The 12,000-nt window shown below is 33.5% G+C and overlaps 1 pseudogene across 1 annotated transcript; it reads left to right on the top strand.

The window, feature by feature from the left end:
• Positions 1 to 3,266: 3,266 nt before the first annotated feature.
• On the top strand, positions 3,267 to 11,310 carry LOC145122318 (uncharacterized; annotated as a pseudogene). Its single transcript, XR_013714624.1, has 14 exons — positions 3,267 to 3,630; positions 3,719 to 3,811; positions 4,643 to 4,712; positions 5,712 to 5,791; positions 8,181 to 8,270; positions 8,448 to 8,570; positions 9,031 to 9,102; positions 9,329 to 9,396; positions 9,525 to 9,577; positions 10,027 to 10,083; positions 10,164 to 10,300; positions 10,386 to 10,438; positions 10,538 to 10,607; positions 10,701 to 11,310. The product of XR_013714624.1 is annotated as an uncharacterized LOC145122318 (transcript).
• The last annotated feature ends 690 nt before the right edge of the window (positions 11,311 to 12,000 follow it).

The following is a 12,000-nucleotide window of genomic DNA, read 5'->3' as shown; positions in this document are numbered from 1 at the left end:
TGATAGCCAAAGCACCATATCGACTAGCTCCACCATAGATGCAAGAGTTGTCTACATAGTTGCAGGAGCTGTTAGACAAGGGATTTATCTGACCGAGTAGTTCGCCTTGGGGTGCACCAATCATGTTTGTGAAGAAAAAGGACGGGTCGCATCGGATGTGTATTGACTAACGGGGGTTGAATAAGCAAACAGTGAATAACCGTTATCCACTCCAAAGGATTGATGATTTGTTTAACCAGCTTCAAGGTGCGTTTTGGTTTTCCAAGATTGATCTACATTCGGGTTATCATTAGATGAGGGTCAGAGAGGACGATGTGAAAAAGACGGCCTTCCGGTCTCACTATGGTCATTACGAGTTCATGGTGATGCCCTTCGGGCTCACCAATGCTCCTGCCGCATTCATGAACCTCATGAACTGCGTGTTTCGACCGATGTTGGATTGGTCCGATATTGTATTCATTGATGACATTCTAGTCTATTCTAAAACGCAGGAACATCATGAGGAGCACTTGCGAGAGGATTTAGAGACCCTGAATTGGGAGAGGCTGTATGCAAAGTTCTCCAAGTGCGAGTTCTGGTTGTGCGAGGTGCAGTTTCTAGGGTACCTTGTCAACCAGAATGGTATTCTGGTCGATCCAGCCAAGGTGGAGGCCGTGATGAGGTAGGAAGTTTCGAGGTCTCCATCCGAGAGTCGAAGTTTCCTTGGTTTAGTTGGGTATTACCGGATATGTATTCAGGATTTCTCCAAGGTAGCGGTTCCTCTGACCCGACTGACGAAGAAGACTGCTATTTTTCACTGGGGGCCTGAGCAGCAAGCAACATTCGAGACACTGAGACAGAGGTTATGCGAGGCGCCAATTTTGACCATGCCAGAGGGTGTTGAGGATTTTGTGGTCTACTATGACGCGTCTATCACGGGATTAGGCGTGGTCTTGATGCAGATGGGTCACATTATTTCTTACGCCTCGAGGCAGCTAAAGCCTCATGGGGCGAACTATCTGACGCATGATTTGGAGCCGGGGGCTGTTGTGCTATTTACACGGATCACAAGAGCCTGAGGTATGTGATGGATTAGCCGAATTTGAACATGAGTCAACATCGGTGGTTGGGTGTGGTGAAGGATTATGATTGCAAGATCCTTTACCATCCAGGGAAGGCTAATGTTGTAGCCGATGCTATTAGCTGCAAGGCAGTCACGGCTCCGATCAGGGATATCTGTCTTAGGATGATAGTGATTACTCCGCTTCTGGAACGGATTCAGGAGGCGCAAATTGAGGCTATGAAGGAGGAGCACCGGAAGAGTGAACGCATTGTGAGTCAGGTGAATTCCTTCGATTATGATAGCCGAGGTTTTTTGCCTCTCCATCGGAGAGTGTGGGTTCCTTATTGTGGTGGTGTGCGTTAGGTTTTGACGGAGGAGGCACACAAATCAAGATTCTCCATTCATCCGGTTAAACTGAAAACCAAAAAAAAACGACCAAATAACGCCCTTACTAATAATAGTAAAATCGATTTTGCGCTAGTATGTATGTTTGAAATGTGATTCAACCTTGTTTTAAGTTCCTAAACTTCATTTGAATGGTTATTATGACATGATCTAGATTTGGACTTGTGCAAACAAGTAATGTCATTAATCTACCTCACAATGTCCATTGGATGCAAAGTTTAGTGATGATTCAATGATGATTTTTAACACAATTGGGATGTTCAAGTGGTTAATATCAAACATAATTTAATTTTTGAAGTTATAAACCTTTAAATCGTAATGTTAAATTCTTGACCTATGTGTAATTGATGTTTTCTAATGAATTTGGAAGTGTATTTACTTGTTAGTACTTAGTATACTTCAAAGTTAGTCAATAGAAGTAGAATGAACGTTTAAAACTTTATATCACCTTAATAGACTTATGTTGGTCAGTCGGTGTTAATGATAGCAGATAATCGACTTTATATCATTTGTACACACTTATGCCAGGTTCACTAAGAATCACATTAACCATTGCAACATACATCCTACCCACCAACAACTACTTCACCTACAAACAAAATAGAAAATGCTAATCTTGAAAACACAGGAAAGCAACCGCATTCATGCCCTTCAGTCTAGTAGGTCACAATCTTCAACAAGCATCTTTGAAAGATTTCTTCCAAAGCTCAACATAAAAATTCCCTTGTTAATTACCCAAATCCTTTTTTACTTGATGTTTTCTTTGAGGTCAAACCCATCATATTTTCGGTTACATTTGTAGCGGTTGACAACAAATGTGGAGTCAAAATCTGCAAAAACCAGAGTAAACCAAAAGAGCTACGACATCACATAAAACACACAAGAATAATTTTCAAGGTACCATATGGAACACCCACATGAGGAATCAAAACCATGGATTTCATTTGGACATGTAAGAAGAAACAAACTGCAGACAAACACCTTTCATGCTATCACCAATAGCATGTTAAATGTATCTTTCTCTGGTTTCACTCCATCCAAGATCAAATGATCATATACATTCCTCAACAGATAAAACCTATTAATAAACATCTATATTAGACTCATCACTTGTGAAATATGAAACTTTTTGTTGTGCTAAGTCCAATGTTTGTATGAATTTGTGAAAAGTAAGAAGAAAAAACTGAAAATGGAAGTACACTAAAACTAGTTTTCTTTATTGATTTCGTAAAGCAAAGTCAAACATATCAGAAGATACATATACGATGTGTAAAACGAATTGAGAGGTGCACCTGGTTGTTTGAAGAACCAAAATTGACCGTAGAGAATGGCCTAATTTCACGCCAGAAGTCCGTGTTTTCTCTCAAGTTCTTGCAGACTGGGAGAAAAGCGGTGGGTTATTTGCCTTACTCATCGGCGGCGACGTATAATGAGAGAACAGAAAACTCGATGTCGGATGACAGCAGCGTGAGGAAGGACATCGGCGGCGACGTCAGCTGCCCGGAATGATGTAAGCAGACGGAAGATGATGGACGGGCATGGGCGGCGAGAGAGAAGACACCAATCATGGCAACTGGCAAGGCTATGACTTAGGAGCAAAACCCACCATGAAGTCTCTTGCGTCAGCCTGAGGCAAGAATGACCGGATGCAAGCAGGCAGGAGACGTCGCATGAGATAAGCATTAGTGGCTATGGGCGGCGGCGGGATTCCGATTGGGCGAGAAAAGCTGCCCATCGACGTGGCCTAAAGCTTTCAAGGCTTCCAATTAGAGTAACAGAAGGCCCCACAAAAGTCAAACAGACTCTCATAGTCGGCTGAACTACACCACCAATCTTGATTCACAGTCGGCGAAGTAGATCACAGATACTCCTTCTCTTCCCTGAATGGGTGATTGATTCATCCTTCACTCTCTCCTTGGATTCCATTCTAAATTTCCAATCCAATTTCTCTGAATCAATCGCAGCATCGGCCCAGGCCTTCAAGCTCATCCTCCAGGGCTTCACATTGATACCGATAATCCATTATGAAATAGCTTTCGTGTGTTTCCTCATAATTTTCATCTACAATTTCTTAGAGTTTCATTTCTTTCATGATGTTCTCACTCTGTTCCGAGGTTCTCCGGTGTCTCTAACATACAATTCGGCCTCTGAGATTTACCACGGTGTCGCCTTCTTCATGGCAGGTTCAATTTTTTATTTTTATTTTTCGATTCTTAATCTTATATATGTGAAGGACTTATGTTGTTTTGTGCTGATTGCTTCATTACTAAGGTACTTGGTTACACCTTGGCTCTCAAGTCCTCCTCATGTTCAAACAACATTTCTGCATTTCCATGGAAGACCTCCTGCAGTAAATTATAGAAGGTATGTCTTCTTGGTCTGGTTTTGCCAGATTGAACTAACCGAATGAAAAATATGGTCAGTGAAAAGTACTTTTTTTGTCTTTTTGATATGAAACACCTAACATTAATTTACCATTTTAACCCTATGAAGTATTTTAAACAAAGTTATGTTTGATAAAACTAAGTGTGGGTGTAGTATCTAATAGTTGTTATCATCTGATGATTGTTGCACAATTTCTGACAGTAGGATGAATATTTCTTTGAGTAGGATTCATACGCAGGTGAGAAGTTGTTCCAGATAGATAAAAAAAAACAAAAAAAGAAATTTAAATGAAAATGAAGATCATACAAGTTTAGGATCCGATAGGACAATTACTAATATATATTCTATTTAACTACAGAAAAGTAATAATATTTTTTGGTCAAACTAAAACTGAAATGTACAATAAATAGCAACATACTTTCATCTATTTGCTTATTATCACATCCTACTTTCTTATCTTCCTATTACAACATTGTACTTTGAAAAATCTACTCATTTGCATCAATGTCAAGAAATAATGAGCTAATAAGAAAAAAAATTGAAAGTACAATGTTATACTTAGGTAAGTTTCAGAGTGCAATTCCTAAAAGAGATTTTTTTTTTGAAAGTCCAATGCTGCCAGAAAAAGAAATGAAAGCAAAACGTTTTACTGTACAAAATAAATGAATGTAGCTATTTCTTGCATTTAACGTTTAAGTGACTGTTCTATCACTTTTGTTGACCTCATCAGAAATGGATTCTATGTGTTTTGGAACAGAATTTAGCTTTTTATATTTTGGTTATTCTTATAATGTTTTTCTACTCTTTCAGAAAATTATTCCATGCATCTGAATATCTGATTGTGGAACTTTTGCTCTGGATTGGCTAAAGAGTTCAGATGGTAATTTACATACAACATTTATACTGTACCTCATCAGAAAATATCAATGTGATTTATCACTTAATAATAAATACATGCCAAGATGTTAATATTATCTTGTAAATCTTCTTGTGGTTTAGTATGATGCGACTTATAGACCATGCAACAAGTTACAAAAAAAAAAAAAGCCTATAAAGGGTAATTAAAGAAGTTCATTTTCAAATATGTAGATTATAATTCATAATCAAATATGCATAAAGTGTGCCTATCATGTTGTTGCTAATTTTTATCTCACTATATACTAAACATATAAGCTAATTAGTAGCTCTAAGATACAGGTTTTTTAGGCAGCCTGAAGTTGAGCTTCTATGTCCTAATCTAGGGAAACAAAATATTCATAAATATTGACGATAAAAACATGTATTCTGCAGATTTGAATTATTGATGAAATCATAGCTAATATCTTTGACAATTTCATTATTACTGTTTTCCTAGGATGTGATGGTGGTTTAGTTGTTAGATTATGATGCTTGGTAGTTGGTATGGTGTTTGCTATTTAAAATTGGGTTAAATGCAAGAAATAGCAATGTACTGTAATTGATATTATAGCAACCTATTTTCTTTTCTTTCTATTACAACCTTGTTCAATAAAAAGTAAAAACATCTTCCCAGTTAAAGCAATGTCATCCAAATACAAAACAATTTTCAGTGCTATAATAAGCAATACAACAGAAAATATAATGTAATAATTGGGTCAAAAGTTCAAAGTACAATGTCTTACTAAGAAAGTATAATGCTTCAATAGAAAGAAATGAAAGTAGGTTGTTATAATACACAAATATGTGAAAGTACATTGTTGTTTGATGCATTTATCCCTTTAGTTAATCTTTGTAGGAGAAATTATCATCAGGCTTGATTCTAAAAAAATATATTCCATGATGAGAAACTTGTAAATTGAATTGTAAAACATGCATGCAAGGTTTTTATTTATTGTGGTTTGAATTTTATATAACTTTGCAGTTTTAGGAGGTTCAACATGTGAAGATAAAACCCCCATCTTAGTTGTAATTCCTGGATTAACTAGTGATTCTTCTGCAGCTGTAAGTTCAAACTCTTGCCAGCAAAATTTGGTCATTTTCATGGCTTAATTATTACTGAACCTGCTTTTTTTCTTTTGTTGTGCTTTTTTTCTTTTTTTCATTCTTTCTTATGAAAACCTTTTACTTTGAAAAATCTACCCAATTCCAGCAATGACATCCAAATACAAAGCCATTAAAAGTATAATGTCCTAATAAGAAATAAATTAGAATTATAATACTGTGATTGGGTGTATTATCCTTGGTAAATCTTTCAATAAGAAAAAAATGGAATTACAATGCTATTAGAAAAAAAAATGAAAGGAGGATGTTATTATACACACACACACACACACACACACACACACACACATATATATATATATATATATATATATATATATATATATATATATATATATATATATATATATATCAAAGTACGTTGCTACTTTGTACATTAGCTCTAGTTTTAGAAATATACCAGACCTTAGAAGATGGTGGAAAAAGATATACATGTACTTGGAATCGCAACATACTTTTACTTATTTGTTTATTATAGCATCCTACTTTTCAGGAGCAATGCGTAATATTATTATTCACTAATATTCCAAAAATTTAATAAATTGTGCAAGCATTTTGAGAAAAGAAATTTAAATTTTACATTTTGTATAAGTCGCTCTTTCTTCCTCCCTCATATATATATATATATATATATATATATATATATATATATATATATATATATATATATATAATGCCAAAATACAGTCATAGGATTATTTACAATAACAAATAATTTAATTTGAAACGTTAATATATACCGAGTCAATGATAACAACCCTAACAACGCCACACTTTGGCTAAAAGGCAGGCAACATCACGACTAATGGTAAAACATTTCTAATTAAATTACATGTTATCAACCTAGACTTTTGTATTTCAAATAACTATATGGTACCTACGGTTCTTACAAAATTAATAAAGCCATAATCTCATGAAATTATTTAACACTTAAAAGGTTTTAGCCTTTCATTAGGCTAATATAAACAATAATAAAGTATAAGTAATGAAAACTTACAAGAGTGAAGGGAAACACAATTAACGAAAGAAGGATGCATCAGGAATACTTTAAAACTTATTTTATAACTTCAGAATATTTTACAAGAGGGAGAGAGTAGATAGGAAGAAATCTTCTGCCCTCTCATACATAAACATAACAACCTATATATAGGCCCGGACTTCAAACCAAGTTTAAAAACTATAAAATATTACAAGATAATAATTGAGTACACTGTATAACAGCTGGTTAAACAAATGTCTTCATTATTGTAGCTTTATTAAAGCAAATAGAGAATATTGATAGATGTAGAAATTTCCACCATATAGCCCTTATGCTTTTGTCTTCTTCTTTTGTAGCTTTTCCAATATCATGTCTTCAATAGTGACAAAAGCATCTTCTACAGTGAAGTCATCCATAATGTCATTGGTATCATCGATTGGTTGAGATTCTCCTGCTAGACAATTTTCATAATTGCTTGTGGATAACATGGAGCTGTCCGATGGTTGTTTATTGAGGTTTTGAAGCAGGTCTTCTTTCATCTGACGAAAATAAGCCTTGATAATTTCATCTTTTGATGGGGAAGAATTTCCTTGACCTTTAATGGAATTTAGAAGTTTTTCATAAGGATTAAAATTGTTTGATTGTTCCTTATGAGATAAAAATTCTTTTTGAGATTTATATTTCAAAATTGTCTGATTGATATTATCAATCGTTTGTTTGGAGTTTATCTCATTTGAGGTTGGATCCTTTTGCAACATTTTTGCCCAAAATTTTGTAAGATATGATCTTTGTAAAGATGAGAACTTATTAGGACTGTAATCAACTTCTGGGATCCATTTCCAAATCCAAGGAATGGAAAATTCTATGAAAAAATGTAGAGTAGGTATTACTTCTCTTCCTCCATTGGAGTGCTCAAGAGCTTCCCTGTATTTTGGAGCCACATGAACCCATTCAACATATAAAGATTTGAACGGTTCAGGGAGAATTTGAACACTTGGGTCATATGATGACCACCATTGTGTAAACCAATTTGACAATTTTTGTTTATAAACTTGGTCACAAATTTTGAAAAACCAAGAATGTTTCTTCTTTGGATTTTCATAAAGAAAAGCTTTATAAAAGCTGTCGATATAATCCCAGAAATTGTACGTCAAAATAAAATTAATAATTGGAAATATTATAAAAAAAATTTATTGCTCTTGTTGACAGTGGAACAGATATAAACTGTATACAGAAAGGTATATATATATATATATATATATATATATATATATATATATATATATATATATATATATATATAGAGAGAGAGAGAGAGAGAGAGAGCATATGATGATGAATTGATTTGAGTACATCAAGCATCTTGCTTACTCCACTGCTGAACGAGGGTGGGATGTTGTTGTTTGCAATCACCGTGAAGTTGGAGGAATTTCTGTCACGGTCAGTAGTTTATTAGAAATAGATTAATACTATGTATTTTAATTAAATTAAAATACAACTCTTAACTAAATTCATTCTAAAACCTATAGATAGATAGATTGATCATCATACCATTTTTGTTTTTTTTAAATGTTACTTTATTAAACGCTTTGAGATGGTATGATTTTTTGTTTGCAGTCTGATTGCTTCTATAATGCGGGGTGGACAAAAGACACACGAGATGTCATCAACGATCTTCATCGTGAATATCCCAATGCTCCTCTTTTTGTTGTTGGAACTAGCATTGGTGCCAATATTCTGGTACCTTTAATCTTGCATTATTTTATATTTCGTTTCCTAGTCATTATTTTATATTTTCTTCCTAATGTTAAGTTACAAGCTGTGATGTGATCAGCTAACTATTCTCTATTCTTTAAGTTCTTTAAGTTCTTTAAGTCCATGCTTCAAGTTTGTTTTGTTGTTGAAAGATTACCCAAAATTAATTTACAATGCTACTTATATACCGAAATATTAATAATTATAATCAAGTATCTAACTAAAGAGTAAAGACTAGAACATGTGAGAGGACTGAGGACCTTGTTGCTTGTTAGGGTGATTTTTCATTTTATGTGATAGTTGCAATAAGGAGTCTATTAGTGTAAACATCATCTAGACTAAATATCATATATATATATATATATATATATATATATATATATATATATATAGTTGGGTTAGTTTGGGTGTTTTGTTGACTAAAAGTTTGTTTATGATGAGTTAGTTAATTATGTATTCAGGTGAACATGTTCCTATAGCTGGTGCAGTTGCTATCTGCTCTCCTTGGGACCTTTTGGTTAGTGTCTATTATTCATCATAAGTTGTATTTCAACATTGCAAATTAATATATGTATGTCATTGTTTCTTGCATTTAACCCTTAGAAATATATATATATATATATATATATATATATATATATATATATATATATATATATATATATATATATATATATATGAGGCTTTTTGTTCATATGTATCACTTTTTGACAGCAATTGTTTATTTATATATCTATCTGCAGATTGGGTCTAGATTCATAAACTGTTCAAAAATTGTATGATAGGGCTCTTACTAACAGTATGCAAAACTGTATGTAGTAATGCTCATTTCCTCACTTAAACACAACAGACACTCACTCTACTACACAGTGTTTTGGCATTTTAATTGTTTATTGTGATGAAAAAGCTTTCCTTGTTAATTTTAGTTTCTGATTGCAGACATCAAACTCTTTTTCATCGCGCGCCTTGCAGATTGGGATGGTATAATAAAGGTATGTGAATAAATATGTCGTAGTTTAAAAAATTTAATGTGATTAATGAATTTTAATAATTTACAAAACTAAAAACTTAAACATAATAAAAGCTGATTAAAACCCAAGTAAAGATTATTTCAAAAAATATACTTTCTACTTGTTTTCAGAAAATAAAGTTTTATATTAATTGATATTGTGGAACATTAAAAATGATTTGTGTCGTTAAATACAAAATAAGGAATCAAATTCCTTCCGCATCTGACAAAACAAACAACTTTGCTTCTTCCACTGGAGCGAACCATGCCTTTCCTGATTCCCTGTGTTTATTTATGTTCTCATATTATTCTTTGTGTTTCAGTAAATCATTGTTATTTCTTAATTTTATCTTTTCAGTTAGCTACCACTGTATATTTTTTTAACTTTTTGTTATTTTGGAATATAAACAGATTATTTTCTCTTTTTTCTAGTCACGTCGTATACGGGATTTTGACAATTATGCTACTCCTCTAGTTGGCAAGTTTGAGGTAAACCTCTTTAACCATTTTAATATTCTTTCTTGCATAACTTGTTAATTTGATTTTTTTTTTTTTTTGGTTTGTTGAAGAGTGTGGATACATACTATAGCCATAGGCATTGCAGCAGCGCACCATATGTCACAAAAGTTGCAATTCCGTTACTGTGTGTAAGTAGTTTAGATGATCCAGTCTGTACCTGGGAGGCAATCCCATGGGATGAGTGCAGGTACGCTCTACTGTGTTCCCTCATTTCATCCTCCTTGATCTCATCATCATCATCATCTTTAATTTATGTATGTTATGTTTATTAGAGCAAATAAAAATATCTTGCCTTCTTTGAGGGTCTTACTGCATCTAGTTTATGGTATGATCTTAATACTTATTTCAAGTTTCATAATCAAATCTTGACCTTATTTAATTTACAATATTAATTTGTTTTTCTTGTTGCTTCGATTTCCATAAGGTGGGTGAGAGCTGCGAATGAATTCCTTGGTGTTCTTCACTGCAGCCCCTTTATGCATGCACAAAAGAAGGTAAAAAAAATTAAATTCATTATTCCTTTTTGGTAATTATTGTATATTATTATGTGTAAAAATGTGTAATATATTATATATATTCTGTGACAGAATCCTCCGCATATTGGACCAGAATCTTCTGTGGATCAAGGCCCATATGTGAATGCTTCAAATGGAATCACCAATGATCCATCATCACCCACTGATAATGTAAAATTAAATGAAGAAGATCCATTTGAGAGACAGAAAATCAATGATCAAAGTGCTGCTGCTGATGTACTTGTTGTACCAGATGCAAAAAATATAGTATCCCGTCCAAGTGGTCAAACATCGGTCAAAGTAGCTGATTTGAATAGCATCAAAAAATGGTTGGAGCAGCTGTTCCAACAAAACAGAAGATCAACGTGGATGCTTACATACATTGCTGTCATATCAACATTGCCATTGATGGGTGCTACTCTTTAGAAAGAAACTCAAGCAGCCAAAATCAATTAGTTAATTAAGTAGTATTTATGGTGTAATATGTTAAAATAAATGTGTACAACTTGTAGGCCAGCAAGGGGATCGATAATCTTGAGTTTTATAAATAAATTTGTAATAATACCCAGCCAGCCTTAGCTAATTCGATATGAGAATACAGAAATATGATCCCAAAAATTATGAAATTTTGGATATCGTGGAATATTCAGCCATCTAAAACTTGGATATTTGCAATTTTGGAAACGGATTTAGGGTAGTGATTTTCCAAAAATTTATGATACCCGTATAAAAATTTTGGATATCGCGGAATATTCAGCCATCTAAAAATTTATTCTTTGTAAATGCAATTCAGTTGTAACAATTGATGACACTGACACTTAATGGAAGTATATATTTTAGATGGTTCCTTCTTTATACTTGGATGAAATCGATGTTGCTCAAAGGGATATATATGGAGTTTCTTGGATACCTTAGATGAGATCGATGACTAGATGCTTTCCATTTGAAGTTGACTCATAAGATAAGAAATAAGGTGTATCATTAATTTCTTCACTATATATCGACATATTATAATATATATATATATTCTTGTTACAATTTCACCAACTTTTTTGAGGCAGGCAGGCATGCAGATTCTTCCACGTACTCAAGGCAAATTGTTATGATCCAAGGCATGCATCATGCGTGACCAAAAGAGGTTGGCCAAGTTATATATATACAAGGAGCATCTTATAGACACTAACTGATCCTCAATGTTATTTGTCAACAATAAATAGAATCCTTTAATGATATCAAGCTACTACCTAAAGTAACTAATAAACTCAAAATAAGGCGTACAAAACCAATTTTGGAGCATCTACTTAGAGCGTCGAGAAAAATAAATATACTATCTTTTTTTAATGCCGATAATAACAAGTGTTGTGGCAAGTGA

This window comes from Lactuca virosa, chromosome 6 (assembly GCF_052849685.1).
Source record: "Lactuca virosa cultivar CGN04683 chromosome 6, Lactuca_virosa_CGN04683_v6, whole genome shotgun sequence".
NCBI lineage: Eukaryota > Viridiplantae > Streptophyta > Magnoliopsida > Asterales > Asteraceae > Lactuca > Lactuca virosa.
Note: the sequence above shows the minus strand (reverse complement) of the source record. Positions and strands in the feature narration are given on the sequence as shown.